The sequence below is a fragment of the Dama dama genome, chromosome X (genome assembly GCF_033118175.1).
Source record: "Dama dama isolate Ldn47 chromosome X, ASM3311817v1, whole genome shotgun sequence".
Lineage (NCBI taxonomy): Eukaryota > Metazoa > Chordata > Mammalia > Artiodactyla > Cervidae > Dama > Dama dama.
Window position 1 is genome coordinate 35121366 of NC_083714.1, and position 26339 is coordinate 35147704.

The window sequence follows — 26339 nt, forward strand, 5'->3', positions numbered from 1 at the left end:
GAGGCAATAAATTACATTAGAAGTAAGAAACTATTGACCTACCATCTGCCCTTTTATTTTTTATTTTTTCATTTATTTTTATCATCTGCCCTTTTAAAACTGTTGGCCTTTGGGGAATCTAAATCAGCCTGAGTTGTCCTGAATTATACTCTAAACACAGAAAAGAGGTGCTCTTATTTTCATCTTTGGAAAATGAAAGCTATTCTTTTTAACTTCCCCCAACCCTTTGGTAATTTGAAGATTCATTTTTGCTTTCTAGACTTCCTTCTTCTGATCACTGAGGCTTGCATATCCTTTAAAAGAGAGAGAGGATGGTCAGGGTCTTAGTTCCCTGACCAGGGATCGAACCCACGCCCCCTGCAACTTAAGCAGTCCACACTTCCATTGCACTAAGATCCCACATGCTGAGTGGCATGGCCAAAATATAAATAAATAAAAAATTTATATAAGTATCTTTATAAAAATTTAATATGCTTACAAATCACCTGGGGATATCGTACAAAGGCAGATCCAGATTCAGTAGGTCTGGGATGGAGCCTGATGTTCCGCGTTTCCAACAAGCTCCCAGGTCATGTTTATGCTGCTGGTCTATGGACCATACTATGGGTATCAAGTGTATAGAAGACCACACCAACTCTGAAATTCTATGATCCTTATGTGTAATTACCACTCTCTTCTCACCCCTGTCTCTCCCCACTGTGGGTCAGGATTGGCCACAGATATCAGCCTTCAGTGACTCTGCTGATTTGGGCAGGTGGGTAAAATGGGGAACTAAAGATCATTGGGCTTCCCTGGTGGTTCAACGGTAAAGAATCTCCCTGCAATGCAGGAGCTGAAGGAGACACGGGTTCAATCCCTAGGTAGGGAAGATCTCCTAGAGAAGGACATGGAAATCCACTCCAGTATTCTTGCCTGGAGAATCCCATGGACAGAGGAGCATGGTGGGCCATAGTCCATGGGGTCACAAAGAGTCAGACATGACTGAAGTGACTTAGTACGCACGCACTCAGGAAGACCACTGCCACATCTGGCCCCACATGCCAAGTCCAATTGCTTGTGTGCTGTATATAAAATGTGTGTTAGTAGTCCTGACTCTTGGTTCTGTGATCCTACCAGCTCTTGGCTTTGGGAGCACTCGTTGCCACCTCAAATTACTGGGCAGTGGGGGCAGTGACATCTTTCCTAGGAGTCCATGGAATCATTGAGTGGGGTATTACCTTTTCATCAGAGAGACAGGCCTTTAAAGGCAGAAGAAGAAACACTATTGGGAGGAAAGGGTATAAATCCACGTGGGAAATTTTCCCAAGACTTCTGGCACTAAAGTATCGATCTTTATGATTTCAGAATAACTGTCTTCAGTCTTAGACAGTAAGCTGTCCTTGTTCAACACTATATGCCCAGGGCCTACCCCAGCCCATAACACAGAGAAGATTTTCAGTAGATAATTTGTTGGATGTATGTTTAAATGAATGAATGAATGAATGAAGCAACTAGAGCCACAGTTTGCTTAAAGAAAACTTCTTTGGGGAATTTGGCAGAAGGAGCAACAGAATCACCTGGAGACAGAGCAAGGAAGCAAGCACACATTGGGTCATGATTGTCTGAAGTGTCTCTGTCCTTGTACTCCCCTTTGTTGTTCTGTAATATACAATAGGATGCACCTGCCCAGACTTGGGAACTCTAGCTGGGTAGATAGGAAAGCTGACGCAAAGCCCCTGTTAACTAAAAAGCGTTGTCAACTGGAATGGTCTTCTGGCAAACACCAAGTACCCAACCTTGTGATGGGTTTAATGCCTACATGTGTTGAGAATACACAATGAACAGTCTCAGGATTATCTCCTAATCCTGAACCCAGCAAAGGAAACAAGATATCCAAAGTCATCCATGAGTCTGTTGTTTATTATGTAAAAATAAAAAATTAAATTCACGAACCACCAGATGGCCAAGGAAATCAAGTTTCGCTTATCTATGAGTTTATTCATGAATATAACGTTTAAGCATTTCTGCCCCTAATTTTCTCTGGTTTTCTTACTCCTTGTTCTGACTCATCTCTGAATATTTAGTCAAGAAATAGTACCAATGCCCATGCTAGAACTTTCAGAATGATGACTCAAACAATGCACTCCCTGTTTAAAAAAATCTAGGGAAATTTTCATTTGGAAGAGGACACTAATGAAACCAATGGGATGGATCAAAGATAAGATGAGTGAGAACAAAGTGGAGATGGGGAGGGGACTCTCCCAGATCTTAAATGATATCATGTAGGTAGGCCACCTTTTCTGTCCTTTCTGTTAATTGAGACTCCTCTTGCACCACTAAGCAGATTTGCCACAAGGAAATAAAAACAACTTGTTGTCATGGCCAACCCAAATCCATTCATTCTACTGTTGCATTTTCAAATGAGCCTAGATAGAGATCTCCTATTGAACTATTGGGACAGACAAGAGATGGCGTCCACTCAAAAGAGAATTCTTTTGTGGCCTGCTGGCTGCACCAAATGACCTGAACAGACTGAGGCCCAGAATGACCAGAGAAGTAGGCAAGTGTTCTGTGAGCTTTCAGTGGAGACACCAGAGTGCTCCCCTGGCACTAAAGCCTGAAGAGCTGCCACCAAGGAGACTCAGAACAGAGGTTCTTCCTGCTGGAGCTTCACCATAATGAGAGTGGAGTGGCTTTGTTTCCTCAGGGTAGAGGGGAAAGGGGAGGATATTTAGAAGAGATTTAGAGGTAAATTGCAATTCTGCTTCCAGCATGACTAATTTTCACTTTGAAAATTAGCAACTCTTTAGTAAAACTCTTGATAGAGCTCCATTAGGATTTATGTGTGACAAACAGTAGCTACTAATGGCCCTTAATGATGGGTAAGTGGTTTGCTCCAAATGTGACTTATTTAATGAAAAGTAATGGCTGTCTCACTGCAGCAAGAAGAGTGATGCTAAGTGGCCTCTTCACATGTATGTTCCTTTTAGTGCTGGCCTTTGGCGGACCACACATGCTTGAGAGACACTAAATAAAAAGGACTCAGGCCCACCTGGTAACAACCACTATACAATGCACCCAGAAATTGCTTTCAGTCCATTTCCCTCGTGCTCCATGGTGCTTCCAATCCATTCTCAACCTCTTTGTGGTTCTAAAGGTGGAGACTATTTATCTAATGGAAATGAACCAGAAAGTAAGGAAGTCTAATTATTTTCCCTCTCTGAATCAAATCTCCACTAAGTAGCACATGAGAACATTTATATCTTCATCTAGAAAATGAGGCTTGGGCTCAAGGGCCTTAAAGGCTTGTCCTTGTGAATCTGGTTTTCAGTGCTCCCCAGCTTCTGTTCCATTTATAAATGGAAAGATGGGATTACTGAAGCACACACTTGAAACATGAAATTGATTGGTTGATTGAAAGCAAAAAACAAAAAAATGCTTTGCAGGCTGGCTGACTTCCCCATGTATTTGGCCTACCAGAGGGTAGCACCCTAGCCCACTTTCTGCCCCAAAAATATTTGAGAGCTGTCATAGAAAACACCCTCTTCCAACAACACAAGAGAAGACTCTATACATGGACATCACCAGATGGCCGACAGCAAAGTGAGATTAATTATATTCTTTGCAGCCAAAGATGGAGAAGCTCTATACACTCAGCAAAAACAAGACCGGGAGTTGACTGTGGCTCAGATCATGAACTCCTTATTGCCAAATTCAGACTGAAGTTGAAGAAAGTGGAGAAAGCCACTAGACCATTCAGGTATGACCTAAATCAAATCCCTTATGACTATACAGTGGATGTGAGAAATAGACTTAAGGGACTCGATCTGATAGACAGAGTGCCTGATGAACTATGGACAGAGGTTCGTGACATTGTACAGGAAACAGGAATCAAGACCATCCCCAAGAAAAAGAAATGCAAAAAAGCAAAACAGCTGTCTGAGGAAGCCTTACAAATAGCTGTGAAAAGAAGGGAAGCGAAAAGCAAAGGGGAAAAGGAAAGATATACCCATTTGAATTCAGAGTTCCAAAGAATAGCAAGGAGAGGTAAGAAAGCCTTCCTCAGCCATCAGTGCAAAGAAATAGAGGAAAACAATAGAAGGGGAAAGACTAGAGATCTCTTCAAGAGAAGTAGAGATATCAAGGGAACATTTCATGCAAAAATGGGCTGAATAAAGGACAGAAATGGTAGGGACCTAACAGAAGCAGAAGAGGTGGCAAGAATACACAGAAGAACTGTACAAAAAAGATCTTCACTACCCAGATAATCACGATGGTGTGATCACTCACCTAGAACCAGACATCCTGGAATGTGAAGTCAAGTGGGCCTTAGGAAGCATCACTATGAACAAAGCTGGTAGAGGTGATGGAATTCCAGTTGACCTATTTCAAATCCTGAAAGATGATGCTGTGAAAGGGCTATACTCAATATGCCAGCAAATTTGGAAAACTCAGCAGTAGCCACAGGACTGGAAAAGGTCAGTTTTCATTCCAGTCCCTAAGAAAGACAATCCCAAAGAATGCTCAGACTATCGCACAATTGCCCTCTTCTCACATGCTAGTAATGCTCAAAATTCTCCAAGCCAGGCTTCAGCAATACGTGAACTTCCAAATGTTCAAGCTGGTTTTAGAAAAGGCAGAAGAACCAGAGATCAAATTGCCAATGTCTGCTGAATCATTGAAAAAGCAAGAGAGTTCAAGAAAAACATCTATTTCTGCTTTATTGACTATGCCAAAGCCTTTGACTGTGTGGATCACCATAAACTGTAAAATTCTGAAAGAGATGGGAATACCAGACCACCTGACCTGTCTCCTGAGAAACCTGTATGCAGGTCAGGAAGCAACAGTCAGAACTGGACATGGAACAACAGACTGGTTCCAAATAGGAAAAGGAGTACATCAAGGCTGTATATTGTCACCCTGCTTCTTTCACTTATATGCAGAGAACATCATGAGAAACGCTGGGCTGGAGGAAGCACAAGCTGGAATCAAGATTGCTGGGAGAAATATCAATAACCTCAGACATGCAGATGACACCAACCTTATGGCACAAAGTGAAGAACTAAGGAGCCTCTTGATGAAAGTGAAAGAGGAGAGTGAAACAGTTGGCTTAAAGCTCAACATTCAGAAAGCTAAGATCATGGCATCTGGCCCCATCACTTTATGGCAAATAGATGGGGAAACAGTGGAAACAGTGGCTGACTATTTTTCTGGGCTCCAAAATCACTGCAGATAGTGATTGCAGCCATGAAATTAAAAGACGCTTACTCCTTGGAAGGAAAGTTATGACCAACCTAGACAGCATATTAAAAAGCAGAGACATTATGTTGTCAACAAAGGTCCATCTAGTCAAGGCTATGGTTTTTCCAGTGGTCATGTATGGATGTGAGAGTTGGACTGTGAAGAAAGCTGAGCGTCGAAGAATTGATGCTTTTGAACTGTGGTGTTGGAGAAGACTCTTGAGTCCCTTGGACTGCAAGGAGATCCAACCAGTCCATCCTAAAGGAGATCAGTCCTGGGTGTTCATTGGAAGGACTAATGTTGAAGCTGAAACTCCAATAGCTTGGCCACCTGATGCGAAGAGCTGACTCATTGGAAGAGACCCTGATGCTGGGAAGGATTGAGGGCAGGAGGAGAAGGGGATGACAGAGGATGAGATGGTTAGATGGCATCACTGACTCAATGGACATGGGTTTGGGTGAACTCTGGGAGTTGGTGATGGACAGGGAGGCCTGGTGTGCTGCGATTCATGGGGTCACAAAGAGTCGGACACAACTGAGTGACTGAACTGAACTGAACTGAACTGAACCTTTCTATTGTCTTACCAGATTGCTTATGTCTTCATAACATGACTTTCCCCATCTTGGTGGTATGGGGAGTCTCCTTGTTAGGATTCTTCAGTTAATTTGTGCTGTCAACAGGATGGAAGAGAATTAGTCCTTCCTAGAATTGCATCTTATCTTCCCAACCCAGTAACAATGAACAAGACTAGGATTTATTAATGGATACCATGTGTCATGTGATGTACTATTTTATGGTGGTGGTAGTTTAGTGGCTAAGTGTTGTCTGACTCTTTTGACCTCATGGACTGTAGCCTGCCAGGCTCCTCTGTCCATGGGATTCTCCAGGCGAGAATGTTGGAGTGGGTTGCCATTTCCTTCTTCAACTACTTTATACCTATTACGTAATTTAACACTAATACTTTCATTAGAGGGTAGGTATGATTGATCCCCCAACTTAAGAGATGCAAAAATAGGCTGAGAAGGTAAAAACAGGAGAAAACCAATGCAGCTTGTATGTGGTCAAACCAGGACTTAAACCCAGGTTGTCTCACTCCAAAATCCGTGCTCTTTGTATGACATTCTATTGCTTATCATATGATGAACCAGCTCATAAGCCTGGCCCAGTACTTGGGAACTACTCTGCCATGATTCAAGGATAAATAAATTTTTTAATGATTTCTAAAATGAAGTACTAGTTCTAAACTGAAAATGGGTTCATAAAAACAGTAGACACGTCTTTTTTTGAAAGTCATTATCTGGTCTCGGGAATGAACTTAGGCACATCATTTTTCTTTCTGAGGTAGGTATTCATGCTCTCCTACATCTCAGCTCAACATTATGATCCTTTCTCTTTTCCTTCCAGCAAATGTTTGTTGTGACATTATTATCCTTGTTAGCTTTGCTTTGTTATGATACTAAGTTCCTACAAATATTACTATTAATGCAATTGAAAAATACAAAAAATAAATAAATAAACAGGTAATCCATGCAAGAGAAACTACAGAAAGCAAACACATTGAGAATGAATGTAATAAATAAGGGAATACAGATGAAAACAAAAACCAAAATGAGGTATGCCTTGTCCATTTGCAAAACTCCAACACATTGTGTAGGAATCCACTTTCAGGGAAAGTCTGCCTATGTTCCAGAAAAACAGAGGTAAACAGTAATCTACCCCCTCATTTGCATTCTTGTGGAAATACAGACAGGCCTCTCTTATACCACACTCTCTTCTTATCTGTCCCACTAGATTGTGAATTCCTTCTAGGCGGTAACCAAACTTTATTCATCTCAGTGTCCCTCAGTTCAGCTCAGTTCACTCACTCTGTCATGTCTGAGTCTTTGTAACCCCATGGACTGCAGCACACCAGGGTTTCCTGTCCATCACCAACTCCCAGAGCTTACTCAAACTCATGTCCATTGAGTCGCTGATGCCATCCAACCATCTCATCCTCTGTCATCCCCTTCTCCTCCTGACTTCAATCTTTGCCACCATCAGGGTCTTTTCCAATGACTCAGTTCTTCACATCAGGTGGCCAAAGTATTGGAGTTTCAGCTTCAGCATCAGTCCTTCCAATGAACACCCAGGACTGATCTCCTTTAGGATGGACAGGTTGGATCTCTCTGCAGTCCAAGGGACTCTCAAGAGTCTTCTCCAACACCACAGTTCAAAATCATCAATTCTTTGGTGCTCAACTTTCTTTGTGGTCCAACTCTCACATCCATCCATAACTACTAGAAAAACTGTAGCTTTGATTAGATGGACCTTTGTTGGCAACGTAATGTCTCTGCTTTTTAATATGCTGTCTAGGTTGGTCATAACTTTTCTTCCAAGGAGCAAGCATCTTTTAGTTTCATGGCTGCAGTCACCAACTGCAGTGATTTTGGAACCCCCAAAAATAAAGTCTCTCCCTGTTTCCATTGTTTTTCCACCTATTTGCCATAAAGTGATGGGATTGGATGCCATGATCTTTGTTTTCTGAATGTTGAGTTTTAAGCCAACTTTTTCACTCTCCTCTTTCACTTTCATCAAGAGGCTCTTTAGTTCTTCTTCACTTTCTGCCATGAGCGTGGTGTTATCTGCATATCTGAGGTTATTGATATTTCTCCTGGCAATCTTGATTCTAGCCTGTGCTTCATCCATCCCAGCGTTTCACATGATGTTCTCTGGATGTAAGTTAAATAAGCAGAGTGAGGATATACAGCCTTGACGTACTCTTTTCCCGATTTGGAACCAATCTATTGTTCTATGTCCGGTTCTAACTGCTGCTTCTTGACCTGCATACAGATTCCCTAGTACCTGGCACAATGCCCACCTCAGTATGAGTTCAACAGACATGCTGAATACATGCACCACTTATACACATTATTCAACTAACAAAAAAAAATCGAAAAATAATTTTTAGATTTCTCATTTCTGTCATTTCAGTATGCCAGCATACCGTACATCACCTTGTGGTGCCAGGATACACTGGTACAATATTTTTAGGGCCCAATCTCTATCAAAAGCCATCAAATGTTACCAGTCTCAAATCCAGTAAATTCAATTCTGGAAACTTCTAAACAACAAGTCAAAAGAAGAAAATAAATACATGCACAAACACATTTACAAAAGTATAATGGGAAGAATGCTGAAGTATGTTAAAATTTCAACAGTAGGAAAACTATTAAGCACGTTTATCAGCTTGGTGGAATAGTAGGCTGCCATTGAAAATGATGGACAAGAAATTATGTAGCAACAGAAAGGAGTATTTATGAAACACTAAAAGGTTTCAAAAGGAGAATGCAGCATTGTATATTCAGGGCTTCCTAAGTAGTGCTAGTGGTAAAGAATTTGCCTGCTAATGCAGGAGGTGCAAAAAGCTATGGGTTCTATTCTTAGGTCAAGAAGATCCCCTGGAGTAGGAAATAGCAACCCACTTCATTATCCTTGTCCAGAAGAGTCCACTGACAGAGGAGCCTGGCAGGCTGCAGTCCATGGAGTTGGAAGGGAATGAGGGGAGATGAAAATAGTTAAATTTAGTTTGTAGAGGTTGAAAACATTTTCTTTTAAATGCCCTTTAATATGATTATAGCATTATTTTAACAATTAAAAAAAAACTAAGTTATAAGTGGACCCTATCTTAAAAATTGATGGCTCAGATGGTAAAGAATCTGCCTGCAATGCGGGAGACCTAGATTTGATCCCTGGGTGGGGAAGATCTCCTGAAGGAGGGCATGGCAATCCAATCCACTATTCTTGGCTAGAGAATCCCCGTGGACAGAAGAGCCTGGCGGGCCACAGTCCACAGGGTCTCAAAGAGTCAGACACAACTGAACTACTAAGCACGCATAGCACATCTTAAAAACAGATTATGATCCTGAGATTCATTTGTAAGTTGTATGTTTGGTACACCAAAATATTATACATGGTGGTGGTGGGAAGGCTCAAATATTTTCAGAACATTCTCCTGAAGATAACCAACATATAACTCAAACACTCTGAGTTTTCTACTTAAAAGCAGTATAAAACTACATTGTTGCAATAAAACAGAAAAAATAAATTTTTTAACTTCTCTTGAATGGTGGTGGTAATTAAGGAAAAGCAGGTTTAATTAGAGGAAGATGAGAAAGGTAGGCAGGTACTTTTGTTGACATTTTGAAGGGGTCTTTGACAGTTTCAAGGACTTCAGCAGTGTAGGGCACTAGTTCTTTGTAAAATTTCATATCATAATTTATGAATTTCTCCTTGATTCAAGTACATCACTACCATTACTCTTATGCATTTTAGACCTGATTAGAGTCATTATTTATTTTCTTTTTGACACTCAAATGAGATGAGTATAGAAAGAGACAAGGATAAAAAAAAAGAAACTTTCCTGAGGTAAACTCTGAGTTGAGAAAGAAAGAAATAACTAAAAGGTGGTTAAAGCCCAAAATTTACAAAAGAGACTCTAATGAAATTGTATAGAAAGAGGCAAGACCAAGCTTATTTCCCATGCTTTCACAGAATAAGTGTCTTGACTGATGCTCCTGCATTAAACAAACAGACAAGCACAGACACACACACACTAAACATGTTGACTGAACTATCCCAAACATCTTTAAAGCATTAAGGAGCTGGGGAAAAGGGTAGTAGTTACTGAGCCAAAGCATAAGTGAAGGCTGGTAGCTGAGGATAAATAGTACTTCTGAACTAAAGGCGTTTACTAAACCTGGAGCATCTCAATTTAAATTGTCACAGCCTCCTGAGGTGTGGGTGACAAAAGGTTAAGTCCAGAGCCACCCAGTATTATATCTGATACTGATATAAAATAGACCAGGAACACAGATGTACTGTATAGCAAGGGAATTATATCCATTATCTTGTAATAACCGATAATGGAGTATAATCTACAAAAACACTGAATCACTATGCCGTACACCTGAAAATAACACAATGTTGTAAATTAACTACACTTTGATTTAAAAAAATACTGATTATATAATTATCACCCTTGTGGGGTTAAAACAACCAAACTAAAATATATACAGCAAATATCTTTCTATCAGGAGAAGGATAAATGTAGGTAGTGTTATGAGGTCTAATAATTGTCCAGGAGAGTAAGGATATGAGCAAAATATTTTTGGTAAGTTAAGTGTGCACTTTGCCATTTCAAACACAATCTTTAAAAGCATAAAAGTCTATAACATCCAAATTAGTGGAAGAGAAAGTGGAATGACAAAATATACTAAATCCATCTAAAATAATGGAGAAAGAAATAGATAACAAGGGTACAAAAGAAATGGAAGAGCCGAGGCAATTAGAAAGCACAAAAATAATATGGTAGATATAAACCCAAAGACATAATTAATTAAATCAAATGTAAGTGGACTAAAAGCTCTAGGTAATAAGAAAGACGTTCAGGCTGAATTAGTAAAAAGATCAACTAAATGTTGTTTACAAGAGACCCAGTGGGATGCTAAAGATATAGAAAGGTTGGAAACAAAACATGGAACGAAAGTAGGCCATGAACATGCTGAAAAAGGAATATAGTGTAGCAAGGCATATCTGTTTAAAATAGACTTCCAGGCACAAAGTATGATTATTTCTAAAGATGAAGAAGATCTCTTTGTAATGGCAATAAACTTAATTCATAAGAATATGACAATTTAAAATTTGTATCTCCTAATACCATAGCCTCAAAAATATAAAAGGCCTATAAAAAAAAGTAATTGGAGATTTCAAACACACCTTTCTCAGTCATCCATAGAACAAGCAGGGGATAAAGGAGGGGAAAGATCTAAATAATACACATAATACACAAGGGACAAATAGAGATCTTAAACATGACAAAACTGCTAAATATGAGTTTTCCCCAAGCATTCATAGAACATTTTTATAAAATTAGAGCTTCAACAAATTTTCAGTCTTCAAAACCACACAATTCACTTTAGCTTGCAACAATGCAATAAAGCTAGAAATCAATAACCACAAAGATAGCTAGGAAAATCATTTGTAAATTGAGAAACATTTTATGGGTAAAATAAATTATACGGAAAGTCAGAAATTAATTTGAACTGAAGGATAATGAAAACCTCAAGGAGAGACCGAAGAGACTGTTAAGAGAGAAATAATCTAAAAATACAAACTGTTGATGAGCCTGTGGAGCAATGGGAACTCTCCCACATTGTTGGATTGTTGGTTAGATTGCAAATTGGCACAGAGTTAGAGAGAACAAATGTATGGACACCAAGGGGGGTTTGGGAGGGATGGGGTGGGCTGGGAGATTGGCACCAACATATATACACTACTATATATAAAATGGGCTTCCCCAGTGGCTCAGCTGGTAAAGAACCTGCCTGCCAATGCAGGAGACGTAAGAGACTTGGGTTCAGTCCCAGGGTTGGGAAGATCCCTTGGAGAAGGAAATAGCAACCCACTCCAGTATTCTTGTCTGGAAAATTCCATGGACAGAGGAGCCTGGTGGGCTACAGTCCATGGGGTGGCAAACAGTCAGACACAACTGAGTTCATGCACACACACGCATGTATAAAATAGAAGACTAATGAGAACCTACTCTGGGAACTCACTGCTCCGTGGTGACCTAAATGGAAAGGAAATTTTAAAAAGAGGGGATATATGTATATGTTTGGCTGATTCATTTTTCTGTATAGCAGAAACTAACACAAGACTGCAAAGCAACTATACTCCATTAAAAATTTAAAAATAAAAAAATAAACTTCAAACTGGTATAACAGTCTAAAAACAGTGACCTTCATGAACATATGTGTCCTTTTTGACTCGGTGATGCCATTCCTAGGTGTATACCCTAGAGACTTGGGCACCTGTGTCCCAGGAGATGTGCACAGGAGTGTCCGCACTATTGCTGTTTGGAATAGGTTCAAACTGGAAGCAGCCCAAATGTTAGCAATAACAACACTGATAGTAACGTAGATGATAATGTGGATCAATACATGGTGAAATGTTTTTTTTTTTCTTTTTTAAGACTAGAAGATTTTTATTCAATGTAATGCTGCACAGTAATTAAAGTGAATGAACTACCAGTTCATGCAACAAGGATCAATTTCACAAATATAACGAGTGAACCATTCCATTCATAACAGCCTATATATATGTATAATTCCACAATTTACATAAAGTTTATTTTTTAAGCAGGCAAACTATAGAGATGCACACTCGAGGAGTACTACAGGGTATTGTAGATAATGGAAAGATAAGCAAGGGGCTAATTAATGCAAAGTCAGCACTGTGCTTTGCTCTGTGAGGAAGAGGAAGAAAGTGGGGAAGAAGCAAAGGGACCTTCCAAGATGCTGGCATTGTTCTATTTTTTTTTTCTATTTACAACAAGTTTTCTTGGGAAGAAATTCATCTAAAACCCGCAATGCATAGCCAAGTTCTGCTATAATGTGCTAAAATTGCTTCAGTATGTTTGTGGTCCATCCATTATCTAATCTCTCCGTATGAAATGTGTGCTGTGTGTTTAGTCGCCCAGTCATGGACTGCAGCCTGCCAGGCTTCTAGGTCCATGGGGTTTTTTAGGGAAGAATATTGGTGGGAAGGGGGTACACAGGTACTCCCGTGGCTGATTCATGTCAATGTATGGCAAAACCCACCACAATATTGTAAAGTAATTAGCCTCCAACTAAAATAAATAAAGTAATTAATTAAAAAAAAGAATATTTGAATGAGTTGTCATTCCCTCCTCCAGGGGGTCTTCCCAACCCAGGGATCAAACCCTCGTCTCCTGCACTGCAGGTAGATTTTTTACTACTGAGCCACCAGAGAAGACCCTGCCGGCCCCCTCCCCCAGCATGAAATGGCACTGTTCTATTTTTAACTGAGGTGAAAGTTACACAGATGTTCTCTTTAATATTAGTCTTTAAAATATACCTATGTTGGACAAGCACTTCTGTATGTGTGATGTGCTTCACAAAAATTAAACCTAAAGCAATATATGAATTTTTAAATACATTGAAAAAAGACGGGGTCACTTGCCCCTTAATCCCCTTTTTCACTCACTAAAATATTGAGTTCCTGCTAGGTGCCAGGTGCTGTTCTAGAGAAGACATGGAAACAAGGAAAATAAAGTCCCTTTCTCAAACCTTTTTGTTTCAAATGACAGAAAACCTAACTCAAACTGGCTCACCTAACTGAAATGTCTAGAGGCAGGTTTAGATTCCAATGAGGCTTGACCTAGCAACTCAATAATGTCACCAAGGTTCTTTGTGTCCCTCTGTGCTCTCCTCTGAAGTGTCAGCTTTGCCCTCAGGTTTCACATTGTGATCCTCAGCAGCATCGACTGTTCCCCTCAAGGCCATTAGTGGTGGGAGCCACACATTTTCACACCCACGGAAGAGCAAATATCCTGAGGTTTACCTTAATTGGGCCAGCTTAAGCCTGGGCTATACGTTCCCACCTCTGACACAATCAGCAAAATTTCAGGAGGGGATGTAAATCATGCCACTGGGTTTGGAGTATATAATAGGGCCAACAGATGAACTCCAAGCACATGGCTGAAAATCATATTTGGGGCATTTCCCAAATTGTCAGGGGCTGTTGTCTGGAGAAAGGAGAATGAAAGCTAGAAAGGCAACTAGAATCATTGTCTGCTGCCATGAAGCTTACATTCTTGGAAGGGGTAGGGTATAAGTAAACAAATAAACCAGTTAGTTAGAAATAGGGATAAGTGCTCTTACAATAACAAAATAGAATGTCATCTCCAAGAAAACAGGGATTTTTAACATCTTTTAATTGAGGTATACTTAACTTACAATGATGTGTTAAATTCTGCTGTACGGCAAAGTGATTTAGTTACATATATATATATATATACACACACACACACACACATATATATACACATATTCTTTTCCATTATGGTTTATCACAGATTATTGAATATAGTCCTCTGTGCTATACAGTAGGATCTTGTTGCTTATGCATTCAATATATAATAGTTTGCATATACTAAACCCAGACTCCTACTCTATCCCTCCTCCACTCTCATTCTCCTTGGCAACCACAGGTCCCGAGAAAACAGAATTTTTTATCTGTTTTGCTCACTAGAGTATCCCACACACCTAGTCCAGTACCTAGTACTGCCTTCCTTGGGTTCTTTGTCAGCCATATGCCTTTGTCTATGTGATTTTTCCTACCTGGAACCTTCTCCATTTTCCCCTCTGTCATCCAGGTCCTACATCCACTGGATTATAGAAAAAGCAAGAGAGTTCCTCAAAAACATCTATTTCTGCTTTATTGACTACACCAAAGCTTTGACTGGGTGGATCACAACAAACTGTGGAAAATTCTTCAAGAGATGGGAATACCAGACCACCTTACCTGCCTCCTGAGAAATCTGTATGCACGTCAAGATGCAACAGTTAGAACTAGACATGAACAACAGACTGGGTCCAAATTGGGAAAGGAGTACGTCAAGGCTGTATATTATCACCCTGCTTATTTAACTTCTATGCAGAATACATCATGCAAAATGCCGGGCTAGATGAAGCACAAGCTGGAATCAAGATTGCTGGGAGAAATATCAATAACCTCAGATATGTAGATGACACCACCCTTATGACAGAAAGCAAGAGGAACTGAAGAGCCTCTTGATGAAAGTGAAAGAGGAGAGTGAAAAGGCTGGCTCAAAACTCAACATTCATCCAACCTGGGCTGGACCCAGAGGGATCGGGTGGAGAGGGAGATGGGAGGGGGGATCGGGATGGGGAATACATGTAAATCCATGGCTGATTCATGTCAATGTATGACAAAAACCACTACAATATTGTAAAGTAATTAGCCTCCAACTAATAAAAATAAATGAAAAAAAAAAGAAACTCAACATTCAAAAAACAAAGATCATGGCATCTGGTCCCATCACTTCATGGCAAATAAATGGGGAAACAATGGAAACAGTGACAGACTATTTTTCTGGGCTCCAAAATCACTGCAGATGGTGACTGCAGCCATGAAATTAAAAGATGCTTGCTCCTTGGAAGAAAAGCTGTGACCAACCTAGACAGCATATTAAAAAGCAGAGACATTACTTTGTGGACAAAGATCCGTCTAGTCAAAGCTATGTTTTTTTTTTTAGTAGTCATGGATGGATGTGAGAGTTGGACCACAAAGAAAGCTGAGCACTAAAGAATTGATGCTTTTAAACTGTGGTATTGGGGAAGACTCTTGAGATCCCTTGGACTGCAAAGAGATCCAACCAGTCAATCCTAAGGGAAATCAGTCCTTAATGTTCATTGGAAGGACTGATGTTGAAGCTGAAACTCCAATACTTTGGCCACCTGATGTGAAGAACTGAGTCATTGGAAAACACCCTGATGGTGGGAAAGATTGAAGGAAGGAGGAGAAGGGGACGACAGAGGATGAGATGGTTGGATGGCATCACCGACTCTATGGACATGAGCTTGAGTAAGCTCTGGGAGTTGGAGATGGACAGGGAAGCCTGACATGCTGCAGTCCATGGGGTCGCAGAGTCGGACATGACTGAGCGACTGAACTGAACTGATCCAGGTCCTATACATCTTCCCAAGAGCTGTTGAAATTCCATGCTGTTTGTTTGTTGTTGTTGCTTTTGGCCCTGCCATGCAATTTGTGAGATCTTACTTCCCCAACCAGGGACTGAACCTGGGCTTATGGCATCAAAAAGACAGTGTCCTAACTACTGGAACACCAGGGAAGTCCCTGAAATTCCATGTTCTTCAGTAGTCTTCCATGATATAGTTACTCCTCCTTAATTTATTCCTTCCCATCCCCTACCCGCCCATGACATTTATCAACAATGTGTCTTGTAGCTCTGGATTTTATTACATGTGTTAGTTTGCCATATACTCTTTCATAATGCTAACTAAAACTATTAGAACATGATTCACCTGTGGGTAGGCATTGCTTTGTGTCCTATACTAGTTATATATGAACATGGAGAAATGATTCAGCTGACTGCTCTCTGAGTCAGTTTCCTGATCTGTAATATGGGTGCAGTGCTTCTCATAAGGCTGCTCGGAATGCTGAGATAATGTATGCCAGTACCATGTGGTAGGTGCTTGATAAACTGTAGTGATGATGAGGAGGAGGAAGAGGATCATGGAGAAGATTTTCTCTGTCTTTCTCCACCCCCTCCCTTCAGCACTTAACCCAGTTAGAGGTACATAATAAGGGCCTGATAAAGACTTACTGGACTGCCCAAATATTCCCACATCTTAGACAGCCACAGCCTTAACTCCTCTTGCTTAATTGCCAGGGGCGTGGAGACACAGCTACTAAGCCCACCTTGACTTTGGTGTCAACAAGAGGGACCTCACTGAGGCACTACCAGCTATGCCATCACACCGCTGAAATGGAGAAGCCAGGAAGGAAGAAAGCACTAAGAACGGGAGCAGCCAGTGACCCGACACTGCCAGTGATGGAAGCCTTGGTGCTACTACCCAACTATCATACGCCCGGCATCAGCGTGGGCCGAGTGGCTGAAGAGCAGTTTCCTCATGGACTCAAATGATGGTCAGCATGTGCCTGGGTGCTAGTTGAGCCGTCACGGGGGTGGAGGCAGTGCTATGCATCACAATCATCTGATGAGGGTGGAATGGCAGCAGTTAGGGCAGTCACAATGCCATGAAGTGGTATTAATGGAACAAATGAGGCCTCTGGGTAAAATCACTCTGGACTTTGAGGAGAAGAGCCCTGCATAAATAATTTCTGTTTACTTTGATGCTTGCAGCCTATGATTGCTCGGTGAGATCATTCCTGAGCATGGTGTCCCTAAATGTGAAGTGTGAAATGGACAGTCTTTTATCTTATCCTAGCCCCTCTGAAAGCTGGCTCGTTGGGATTAGAATCCACCTGCTGTCTCCTCACCTACATACTTCCCTGCATGACAAATTAGACCCAACTTCTTATCCAAGTCCACCCCATCCAGCACCTCTTCCCATCTCAGTGGAATTTGAGCCTGGAGAAGGTTGCTATCAAGCAATAACATTGAGTGAGTGAAGCCTGAGTCCTGACCTGGACTTATCACTGGCAAGAAAAGCTTTCATAATGTGTTCCAGGTGTGCTCATTCTAGTAGTTAAGAGCATGGGCTGTGAAATGAGATCGACCTGATTTTAAATGTTCCCATTTATTAGTTATGTGGCTTTCAGAGAACACTTAACTTCTCTGCGGGAAAAATAAGACCGACCTTACAGAGTAGTTATGAGAATCAAATAAGATGTTGCATGCATGATGTTTGGCATGATGCCTGACACAAATTAAGTGTTCGATAAATGTAAGCTCTTGTAATTATTGGCAAGTGCAGTGGTGATACTGAGAGCAATGGCTTTAACCAAAGAGCTGGATGCATGGACGTTATGTCATCTGGGTCAAGTTGTAACTGCTCAATCAGGCTGGCCTTCGAGGAGAAGTGGCTAGTTTCATAGACCATAAGTGAGCTAGGGCACCTGCAATTTTTCATAAATTTGATCATTTTATTTTATACGATAGTTGATTAATAATGTTCCATTAGTTTCAGGTGTATAGTAAAGTGGTACACTTATATGCATGTACATATATCCATTCCTTTTCAGATTATTCTCCATATGTTATTACAGAATATTGAGTAGAATATACCTATACTATACAGTAGGTCATTGTTAATTATCTATTTTATTTATAGTAGTGTGTATACGTTAATTCCAGCCTCCTGATTTATCCCTCTCTCCCCTACCTTTGGGGCTTCTGTGGTGACTCAGTCGGTAAAGAATCCACCTGCAATGCAGGAGAACCTGGTTTGATCCCTGGGTCAGGATGATTCCCTGGAGAAGGAAATGGCAACCCATTCCAGTATTCTTGCCTGAGAAATCCTGCAGACAGGGAAGCCCGGCAGGCTACAGTCCATGGGGTCCCAAGAGTTGAACACGATTTAGCAACTAAACCACACACCCCCCACCCCCGCCACCTTTCCCCTTTGGTAACCATAAGTTGTTTTTGAAATCTGTGAGTCTGTTTCTGTTTTGTAAATGTTTCTTGTATCATCTTTTTAGATTCCACATATAAGTGATATCATAGGAAATGGCACCCCACTCCACTGTTCTTGCCTGGAGAATCCCATGGACAGAGGAGTCTGGCGGGCTACACTCCAAGGGATCAAAAGGAGTCAGACGCAACTGTCTCCTAATCAACAATATGATGTTTGTCTTTCTCTGGCTGATTTACTCCACTCAGTATGACAATCTCTAGTCCATCCATATTGCCACAAATGGCATTATTTCATTCTTTTTATGGCTGAGTAACATTCCATTGTATACCCACACTACATCTCCTTTATCCATTGCTCTGTCAATGGACATTTAGGTTGCTTCCATGTCTTGGCCATTATGAATAGTGCTTCAATGAACATTGAGGACAGCTGCAATTTTTAAAAAAGAGAATTATTTTCCACAAAGCCTTAGTTGTCAGTCAGTATCCAAGAAGTAGATTTGGTTCCTGGGAGCCCCAGGAATTTAGCTGAGCCAAATGGCGTTGAGCAGGTGTAGGTGGATCAGCACCCAGGGTGTCAGGATCATCGCAGGTCCACAGCAGTTTCTGCTGGCTCAGTGGTAACTGCAGTGAGCCGCTCACATGTACAGTGAGCGCTGATGCCAGCTCTCATCTGTTCCCGTGAATCGATTTGCTAGGTCGGGTCCTGCAAGAAGCCAAGATCAAGACAGGATTCAGTGTACAAAAATTTCATCTGAGGAAACACCCGTTTGAGAAAATGGGGGCGGGGCAAGGGCTGGAGTGGCTGCGAATGGCCTCACACTGCGATGTCGTCTGACCCCGTGGAGCAAAGGAGAGAAGTCGAATTCGGCGGAGGCTCTCAAAGCACAGCAGCTCTGGGGCCCTTGGTCAATCACGTTGTCTAGAGCTGAGGTCGGCAATGCACACTGTCATGGCTGCCACAATCAGTGAGTTAGAAAATATCGAAAAGACACCATGAGCAGATTTGCAGATGCCACCGAGATGCAGTGCTCGGAATCCTGTCTTGCCAGGTATTGAACTCATCCTTTTTCAAAGCTGAGCATATCCACGAGCTTCTCACAAGGATGCACCAGTTTCTTGGATTCTCCGTCTGTTCTTTCTCATTTTGATCATTTGTGGCTGTATGATCAGAATGACATTTTGACAGATTTAAGAAATTATCTTGTGGAGGAGTACTTGATGACATGAAAAGATATTCAAGATGTACTTTTAACTTAAAAATTTGTATTCACAGGATGATTTCCATTTTGTTAAAAATTACATCTGCAGAGGAAAACTATAGAAAGAGCTAAACATAGACATATTAATAGTGGCTATATTTATTTTTTAACTTTTTGTGTCTCCGTGGTTTCTGTTTTTCCACAGTGAATGTGTGTTACTTCTGAGACATTCCCAGTGCTTTGGAGATATCGTCTCTTTCAAAATCTCCAGCACTTAATCCAGTGTACCTTGAAAAGGCCGGGGCGTGCCTCTGACTGGCTTGGCTTCTCTCTGAAAGGATGAAATGACAGAGTGGTTTATTTCAAGACTTGTCACCATTTCGACAAACTTCTTGTCTTTTTGACTCTGTACTTGATTCTGACCATTGAGAACTGCTGACACCCTGTCTAGGTCAGGATGCCCTCCTGGTGTCCAAACCCCTTACCTGACTTAGCTTGAAACTGCTACAGGTTTATGTCCTATTGGCTTTATTAGCAGTAGTAATGCTACTGGGCTTCCCTAGTAGCTCAGCTGCAAGGCAGGAGACCCGAGTTCAATTCCTGGGTCAGGAAGATCCCTGGGTTGGGAGAAGGGCTAGGCTACCCACTGCAGTATTCTTGGGCTTCCCTGGTGGCTCAGCAGGTAAAGAATCCACCTGCAATGTGGGAGACCTGGGTTCGATCCCTGGGTTGGGAAGATCCCCTGGAGAAGAGAATGGCAACCCACTCCAGTGTTCTTGCCTGGAGAATCCCCATGGACAGGCGAGCCTGGTGGGCTACAGTCCATAGGGTCACAAACAGTCAGACACGACTGAGGCAACTAAGTACAGCACCGCACTGGTGCTCAGCCAGAAAGAATCCCCCTGCGATGCAGGAGCTGCAGGAGACACAGGTTCAATCCCTGGGTTGGGAGGATCCTTTGGAGGAGGACATGGCAATCCACTCCAATATTCTTGCCTGGAAAATCCCATGGACAGAGGTACCTGGTAGGCTAAAGTCATAGGGTCACAAAGAGTTGGACATGATTGAACTGACTGAGCATGCACACACGCCAGTGATATTATTAATAATTTGGCCTCACCTCTGTTTCCTAAAAACAATGGGCAACATTTATTGAGTGCTTACCATGTGCCAGGTACTGTGCTAAATATTTTTAACGTATTGACTGATTTCGTCCTCTATGTAACTATATGAGATTGAAACTATTATTACCCACAATTTACAGATGAGGAAATGAGAAAACAGAGGTGTGTTAAATGGGCTAAGCTTACAGTCAGGGAGTAGCAGGGCCATGATATTTTCCTACCTTTGCCTGGCAGATTGATTGCCTGGTGCTTCTTGATCTTGCCTCCAAATGTAGACCCTTGTCAACTGCCACTGGCCTAGCCAGCAGCAGGAAAGATCCATATGCAACAAGACATCTCATGAAGCATCCAGCTGTGACTTTAGACAAATTTCTTTAAATCCTCAGAGCCTTGCTTTCCCCATCTATAAAGAGAACTGATGTACCTTGGCAGAGTCCTTAAGAAGACTGCACAGAATGACATATGGATGACATCTAATGCTAATTCCCAATACATGGATGGCACTCATTGAAGGGGAAAGTAAAGAAGAAATGGAAATAGTCAACTTCAGTTATTGGAAAAGAAGGGACTCAAATACGAGCACTATTAAATGTTCATTTTTTGGAAATGAAAAAAGATTGTGTTCAGAGTGAATTTTCTGAGAGCAGTGGCCTCCAGAGTTTGGGCACTGAAAATGCAGTGAAGAAACTACATGACTAACACCTTGATAGGAAAGGTACCATCTCTCAGGTCCACTCACGGTGCTATAGAAGCACAAAGGAACTCCCATAGAGGAGAAAGCTAAGAAAACTCCTTGGAAGAGGTGATGATTACGTTGAATTGTGAAGGGCGCATAGAATTGACTGAGATGGGAGTTAGAGCCGGCCGCATAGAGGGAACAGCATGCACAAAGCCTCCAGAGTCAAAAATGATGTCAAAAATGACATCAACATCTTTGTCATCGTACCTATCTTTGACTACCTGCTATGTTGTAGGTACCATACTATGTACTTTTTATGTGTTATTTCAAATCTCCACACCAGTCTATAAAGTAGACATCATTATGCACATTCTACAGGTGAGCAAACGGAGACGTCATAGGTTCTGTAGAGTTGCGTACATGGTAAAACTGGAACTGAAGAGCCCGGGCATGCTGACTCCAAAGCCCAGACTCCTTCTGCTCTATTGAGGGCCTCCTTTGAGACATGAAAAGCCACAATGACTTTGGGGAGTATTCATTGTGGTGGAGGTATGGCTGGGGAGTGAGAGAAACTAGGCTCCAGGAAGAAGCAGGGTGCAAGTCTCATGCAGCTTTAAAGGCTGGTCTCAGGAAGGTGGACCATTTTCCTTCTCTGAGCCTCAGTTTTCTTTCCTGCATGTAAGGCAGAACAATATTGGCATTAAGAACATGGACTCTGTTGCCATGCTGCTTGGGTTTAAATACTGCAGCACCACTTATTAGCTCTGTGACCCTGTGCTAGTTAATGAATCTCTCCCTGTCTGAGTTTTCCCATCTGTAGAATGGGATAATGATTATAAGTTTTAATAAAGATTAAATAATTCAGTATCTATAAAGGACTTAGAATAGTACTTGGTAAGAGTGATATAAAGGTTTTCTGTAGTTATTATCTAGCCAATGAGGTAGATGGACCAGATGTTCTCAAGTATTCTCGAATCCTCTTTCCCTCTAACCTAAGCCTCCTCCTAACCACGGCTAGATCCTCACTGCAGACCACCCATACCCTCTTAGTTAATTAAAGGAAGAACGACTTCTCCCTGACAGCTCATCCACATTGCCCATACGTTAAAGACTTGCTCTACTCAACTCCTATGCAGAACCTTCTCCACATACCCCCATCCTAAAATTTCCTTGAAATCTGAGTTATACACACCACAGAATCTAACATCTCTTTCATTTTCTCATGAACACAGTTCTTGCCTTCTTCATTCCACTGTTAGATCTCTGAGGGCAGCACTGTGTTTTCTATTTCTGAGATGCCCCAGAGCAAGCCCAGGAAAATGACTGAATGCCTACGTGATGTTGGAAGAGCAGGGTAGAGCTTCTCTCTGAACCATTTCTGAATATAGTTGGTCTTGTGTGTCAGCAGAGGGGCAACTGGACATGACCAAGAAAACCTCCTTGTCCAAAATATTTCCTTAACTGGGGGCCAGGTGCTCCACCATCACTAATCCATGTCTGTGATTTAGGCTCCTTCCTCTTTCTATAGGGCTTCCCAGGTGGCTCTAGGGGTAAAGAACCCATCTACCAATGCAGAAGATGTGGAAGACACAGGTTCGATTCCTAGGTCAGGAAGATCCCCTGGAGGAGAGCATGGCAACCCACTCTAGTATTCTTGCCTGGGAAATCCCATGGACAGAGGAGCCTGGTGGGCTGCAACCACATGGGGTCCCAAAGAGTCAGACATGAATGAAATGACTGAACACGCCCATATGCTGTCTCTGTAACCCTTTCTAAAAGTGTCAATACTCATGGGATCTTTATAAGATGGAAAATGCAACAAGATTCAAAATGGGAATAGGTGACACAGTAGTGGGAAAAAAAATGTAACTGAAGTCAAATGTCCTTATTCCAATTCCTGGCTCTTCTAACTTCACATAGAATTTTCATGAATCACAATCTCTCTGTGTTTCTGGCTGTATAAATAAATATTGCCATATATAATTCCCAGCATCCCATGTTCATGACTTGAAACTGCTATGATTCTACAGATGAATCAAATAGTGAAAATTCAGGCCTACCTTCAGGAAATATTTCATGCACAGTATCTGTCTCTAAAGCTCTGAGATTGTTGATTGATACAACCAGCTCAGAAATCAGTTTGGACATTCATCCAAAACTTTAAAAAGGTTCACATTCTTTGATCCAGTAATTTCATTTCTGTAAAATCATTCCAAATACATGCCAGACCTTTATCAATGAAGACCTTAATTACAGCAATATTTATAATAATGAAAAAAGAAACAGCCTACATGCTAAATTATATGGAAAAGGCTAAGTAAGTTATAGATTGCAGTCATTTAATTGCTAAATAGCCTTTAAAAAAGAACACAATGGGGAAAATGTTTATGCTCTAAAGATAATTTTTTTAAACTATGCAAAATTGCATGTACAATATTTTCACAATCATGTAAAACAAACATGTTGATATATGGCAGAAAGTAACACAATATTGGAAAGCAATCATCCTACAATTAAAAATAAAAACCAAAAACTAAAAAGAAAAATAAAATTGTAAAATAACTCACAAACAAATCATAAGAAAAAGTCTGCATAAAAGAAAGATTGAAAGGTAATATAGTAAAATGGTGGGATTCAGGTATGAATTTTTCCCTGAATTTTCTAATATGAACATAAAATTTTTATAATAAAACAATACTTTTTATTTAAAATATTCTATTTGACAGGATTTAATATGGCACAAATTGTAATATGGATGCTAATTTATTGAACAATAAAATGTCAAAAATCGTATCTCAGACCTTCAGACCACCCAACTCCAGTCTAGTAAACAGTGGCCTACCTCACAGACACAGAAAACAAATTTATAGTTACCAAAGGGGTTAATGGGGGTGGGGAGGAAGAGATATATTATGAGTTTGGGATTAACAGATACACACTACTATGTATATATATAATAGATAAAGAAAAAAAACCAAGGTCCTACTGTATACACAGGGAACTATACTCAATATCTTGTAATACCCTAAAATGGAAAAGAATCTGACAAAGAATACTATATACGTGTGTGTGTGTGTGTGTGTGTATAACTGAATCACTTTGCTGTATACATGAATCACCTTAAATCAAGTATCAGATCAGTTCAGTTCAGTCGCTCAGTCGTGTCCGACTCTTTGAGACCCCATGAATTGCTGCACACCAGGCCTCCCTGTCCATCACCAACTCCTGGAGTTTACTCAAACTCATGTCCATTGAGTCAGTGATGCCATCCAGCCATCTCATCCTCTGTCGTCCCCTTCTCCTCCTGCCCCCAATCCCTCCCAGCATCAGAGTCTTTTCCAACAAGTCAACTCTTTGCATGAGGTGGCCAAAGTATTGGAGTTTCAGCTTCAACATCAGTCCTTCCAATGAACACTCAGGACTGATCTCCTTCAGGATGGACTGGTTGGATCTCCTTGCAGTCCAAGGAACTCTCAAGAGTCTTCTCCAACACCACAGTTTAAAAGCATCAATTCTTCAGTGCTCAGCTTTCTTCACAGTCCAACTCTCACATCCATACATGACCACTGAAAAAACCATAGCCTTGACTAGACGGACCTCTGTTGGCAAAGTAATGTCTCTGCTTTTTAATATGCTATCTAGGTTGGTCATAACTTTCCTTCCAAGGAGTAAGCGTCTTTTAATTTCATGGCTGCAGTCACCATCTGCAGTGATTTTGGAGCCCCCCAAAATAAAGTCTGACACTGTTTCCACTGTTTCCCCATACTTCAATATAAAAAAAAAGGGTGACCTAGAGAGTGACCAACTGTGTTGCTCTTTACCTGTATGACTTTGGGCCAATCACATAACTTCTCTGAACTTCCATTTACTCCAGGTATAACCTAGAGGTTAACTGGTTAAAACAACTCAAAGGCATGCTCATAGTACACACTCAATAAAAGTTAGCTAATATTGATTATAATAGTATTGCTGTACTTGCCCACCAAAGCCGATAGGAAGCAAAAATGAGAAGAGAAAATTTCCAGTAAGAGGTTTTGCTTTTTGTTTTTTCTTTTTTTGTCCAGCATTATATGAAGATGGGTTTGATGGTCTGCCTGCATGCACAAAGTTACTTTTCTAATTTGTACACTTGTGTTAATGAAAAAAGAATCATGATACAAAGGTGAGGGGGGGAATCTAAGCAACAGATTCCTATTATAAATTTATTTTAAAAAGATAAATAAAAGGCATTGTACTATATAGAGAGAAGGCATGGGGTTTACATAACTAGAGATTACTCATTTAAAGTCTGGATGTGAAACCCCACTATAGGATCAGAAGAGGCTTTCTCAAGCATTAGCCCCATCCCCAGTGCTGTTTCCAGGAGATAACAATTGCAGTCCTTGGCATAATCAAATTTGAATAATACTACCTGTGAGGACATTGAGGAAGTAGATTTACTTAATACCTTTCTCCAGTCCACAAAAGACTTGAAACATCTACATGTGAAGATAAAATGGGGAGAGTGACAGCAAGGAATAAGATCCTGCTAGCAACTGACGCACAGGAAAATAACGCATATTGTACAAAAGGAAAAGGAAGTAGTGTGGTTCTTTGAGTGTGTGGGGAGGTAATTGGAAACATGACACTAAAGTCAAAGGAAACTTTAGTGTACACACACACACACACACACACACACACACAAAGTCACAGCAGGCAACATGGGCTGCTTAAATCTCTATGATTTGATACTGAACAATCGTAGTTGAGATTGAGAATTCAAAACAGTATCTTAGGACTTTCATCCTAAAATGTTCAATGAATCATCTAGATTCTTTGACGAACTAGTGTACCATGTTTGGAAATTCTTGGAAGTATCCTGGAGATCATAACAAAGGCAAAGACACCACCTACCTTCCAAGAAAGGGTAGAGTCAACATCGACATGAAAGATAAACCTAATCTTACTCACAGGACAACATTTAAAAAATAACTTCATAATAAAAGTTAAGAGAAAGGTAGGAAAGGCACAGAGAGCTGAACAACTATTGATACTACATTATGAAAGGGAAAAAAAAGTCTGCTGAACATCAACATAACATCAACATAACATAATTTTTGTTGGTAACGGATGACAAGCCTAATGGATTTTGG